The sequence below is a fragment of the Silene latifolia genome, chromosome 10 (genome assembly GCF_048544455.1).
Source record: "Silene latifolia isolate original U9 population chromosome 10, ASM4854445v1, whole genome shotgun sequence".
Classification (NCBI taxonomy): domain Eukaryota; kingdom Viridiplantae; phylum Streptophyta; class Magnoliopsida; order Caryophyllales; family Caryophyllaceae; genus Silene; species Silene latifolia.
In genome coordinates this window covers 86691026-86695257 of record NC_133535.1, presented here as the reverse complement: position 1 = coordinate 86695257, position 4232 = coordinate 86691026, and positions in this window count along the sequence as shown.

Here is a 4232-nt window from a genome sequence, read left to right as displayed (position 1 = left end):
CTATATATACTGCAACATTATTCAGCAATTTCAACAACAACATCCACATCTAATAATAAGATCAAGAAAATAAGACAACACCAGCATGCATGCATACTGCATATCTACAGGATTTACCATGCCATGCAAATTTGGGAATCTTTAACAATGACCATTGGTTCTATTGGCTTTTTAAAGCTACCAAAAGCTAAAGACATACAACACATCTCAAATTTGCTATAAATTCAGAAAAGAGGCATCCCATTAGCTCCCCACAACTCACAAATAAATTAAACCATCAAATTACTGGTCTGAAAATGACTCAAAATGTTGGTCGTCCATATCACTGTGTCCTGATGAATGCCCCAGGCCACATAGATATAGACAATGGAAAATTTGCTGCCAAGAGCTTTAATCCTTTGAGGAATAAGCTTATTGAGCTGGGATACTCGGTCAGCAAAGTTAAGCCACAATGGGGGCCATGGAGATTCAAAGGGAGTCTACTCATTCAGTTTGGAACATCACCTGCACATGCAGAATCAACATTTAAGCTTGACTTGATGTTTCAACTCAGAGGCAATGGCAGGAACGACTGGAATGCTCCGAATAGGTCAACACTCGAACCATACCTCTGGGTAGCCACAGATTCGGATGCTGAGCTTCTGAAGAATACCGTGGACTATGTCCAAGTACTGTATGCGACCATCATTGATGGGCAGCAGTCGGCCAGGTCAGAAAGCGTCGATGCCTACAACCAGGTTGTGGCTGTTTTCCAAGCAATGTACCCCTAAAACCCCTACAAAATGTGTCCGTGTCTGTGGCTGAAACTTCCAAGCAACGTCGTGTGTTATTTGTTGAGTGTCAAACTGTGTGTGTCTGTATCCGCCTATCATAAGCAGTGTCGTGGGCCTGTATGAAAAGGCAACTTAAATAAAGATAATGTGTAACCCTGTGGTCTTGTAAGATTTCCAGTACGTTTGTATTAAATATGCAGTTCCTTCTACTAATCTGTTCAGTGGAGATAGTTATTTAAAAAAAAAACTAAAAGGAAGATATATATATATATATATATATATATATATATATATATTTTTAAAAAATAAAAATAAAAATAAAAGCTACTATTTCATTATAAGATACAGTGGGTAGATCATATGAGAACGGAGGAAGTAATAACTTACATTATGGACCATCTCAGGATCTGGGACGTTTCTTGGATGTCATAGTTTCTTCGTTAACCCAAATACCTTCACCATGGTCATCACGCATATAGATGCTTTCAGTGTCCTCATGATCAGTGTCAACATCGTCGAAATAAGATAAAGTGGTAGAGTGATCCATTCCCTCAAAAACGACATCCTGATCATTATCGGATGGACTACTCCTTCTACTCCTTATAGACAGTACAACAGACCACTTCTTATCCATAGGATCGGTGACATAGAATACTTGTTTAGCTTGGGATGCCATTATGAAAGGATCATCCTTATTATTGCCAACCTTACCCAGATTGACCAACGTAAATCCCATCTTATCCTTTCGGACATAATGGATGTTGCTATCAACCCAGTTACATCGAAACAAAGGCATTGTGAAATCAATGTAATCTAGTACCAATATTTCTTTAATAACACCATAATAAAGGTATTTTCCCCAAATAGGCTTTTTATCTTTTGAAGTAGCAAAGTTGCATTGCCTCAAATTCAGAACTCACACCACTATTTTGCATTGTGCTCAACTCATCTTGCTCGCGGGTGTAAAAGTTATACCCATTAATGGCAAAACTGTTGTAAAAGGTGACCCTGACATTTGGACCTAAACCAAGACGTAGTAACCTAGGAGAGATGTCATCACCAGTTTGATCGTACACTCTAAGACAATATTCCTAAACCACTCTGCAAACGTCTTCGTATGCTCGTTTGCAATCTACTTCTCGGTCTTGTTTGGGTGATCATATTTGAGCTCATATTTGTGTTGTTGAATATAAGGTTGCATCTCATCTTCGTTGTTTAGCACATACGTATGTGCTAAATGCAACCTTTCACGTGTCACAATTTTTTCAACCCGGCCCCTAATACCTTTTCCGGTCATCCAGTCACTATGACGATTCTTAGGAACGCCAATCAACTCCTCATGGGAGAGATGAGCGTAACAATATGAAAGCGCTTCGTCTAAAATAGCGCGTTCAGTAATACAACCATCCGGACGATACCGATTAGATGTATAGTCCTTGTAAACTTTGATCAATATTTAGAAAGGATACTGGTATCTCAAGTACACGGGCCCAAGGTACAAAATCTACCTAACCAAGTGAATGGTCAGATGAATCATGATAGTGAAGAAAGAGGGTGGAAAATACATTTCCAACTGACAAAGAGAGGTTACAACGAGGTCCTGCAATGAATCCGCGTCATCGAGATCGATGACTTTCTCGCATATGGACTGGAAGAAGAGACAGAATCTAGTTATAGCATATCTTACCTTTTCAGGTAAAATGGAACGAATAGCCACAGGTAGTAATTGTTGCATCAAAGTGTGACAATCATGTGACTTTAACCCGGTGAGTTTTAGGTCTTGCATCGACACTAGGCTTTTGATGTTCGATGAATAACCATATGGCACTTTAATTCCATTCAAGCATGCACAAAACTCTTTTTTCTCATTCCGTGAAAGGGTATAAGCTGCTGGCGGTAAAAATGTACGATTACCTCTCTTCTGTGGTGCCAACTCTAGCCTAATACCCATCATTTTCATAACTTCCCTAGCTGCGGCGTTATCCTTTGTTTTACCAGGAACATTCAGAAGGGTATTGATAATATTATCACAGACATTTTTCTCAATGTGCATGAAATCGAGGCAATGCCTGACCTCCAAGTCAGGCCAATATGGAAGTTTATCAAAAAATATGGATCTTTTATTATACCCCACGAGTAGGCAATTTAGAGCCTGTGGACGCGGGCCCACGGGGGCGCTTAAGAACAAGCGTTTGCATTTGTGGAGTCGCCACCAATTTATTGTGGAAAATTGGAAACCGTTCGAATACCTCGTGCCATGTCAAGACACAAAGTAGTGACATGAACACCAAGAACTCGTTACCCTTAGCATTCTATGTCTAGAATGACTCTCGTAGATGCCAATGAACATGGATGTTCACAGAGATCTGGAGTAAGGGGTGAGGGTACGTATTAGGAAGCTCTTTTGATCAAACACCTAATCCCGCCCGCCTCGATAGCGGCCTCTACTAATGATTAGGGAAGTTATCTATACTCGATATATTGTCGATTATATGCATGCAATGCAACATCCATTAGATTAATCCTAGCATGTGAAGATTAGACTAAGTCGGTTATCACGTAATTTAACATACAATAAATGTCAAAGTCGGGATTTAAGTTCAATTACATGTGAAGGCACACAAAGAAAATTACAATAATACAATAAAGAAAATTACAATAATTACATCGGGTTTAATTGATTTATGTCGAAAATACTTCTAAAACGGATAATTTTGAGAAAAGAAATAAATAAACACATTAACGAACAGGAATTAGAGTGATAATACAAATAGTAGTTAATTAATACGTAAACTAAAACTAGGTCAAAGCAAGACGGGAGTTCAGAGACAGAAATCAACCAGGAACAGGCGCAACAGAGCTGCACCCTCTAGAAGAGGCACAGCAGTTGCTGCGTCTGTTCCTTGGCTCAGTTCTGGCTGTGAAGCCGAAATTGCAAATCGTTAATGTTTGTTGGTGATTTTAAGGCTTGATTATGCTATTTGACTCGGGTGAAAGTGATTAGCAGATTATTTACATGTGATTAATGGTCATGAAAGCAATAAACATGGATGAAACCGATTAGAACGAATTATAACAAGGTTCAACGGAATAATTAACAAATTAATGAACTAAACAAATTAATTAGGTTATTTATGACGAATTAATGATGGATACGATGAACAACAGATGAAAAATATATCAACAACGAATTCCAGAGACTCAATATTGACGAATCGAACCTCTAAAACCCGAATTTGATCTTAATGACGAAAACCCGCAAATATGAATTACTTGGGATTTAAGTCGAGAATTACGTGTTTAATTAAATATTAATGATGAATATATGGTACATGTTAGAGTTATTATGCTTAAATTGTCATATGAACAATGAAAAATTGAAGAAAGAAATAAAACAAACGAATCACCTAAGGACGAAGGAAGAAGAAAGGAAGCAGGAACCGCGGCAGCCTCACGAAG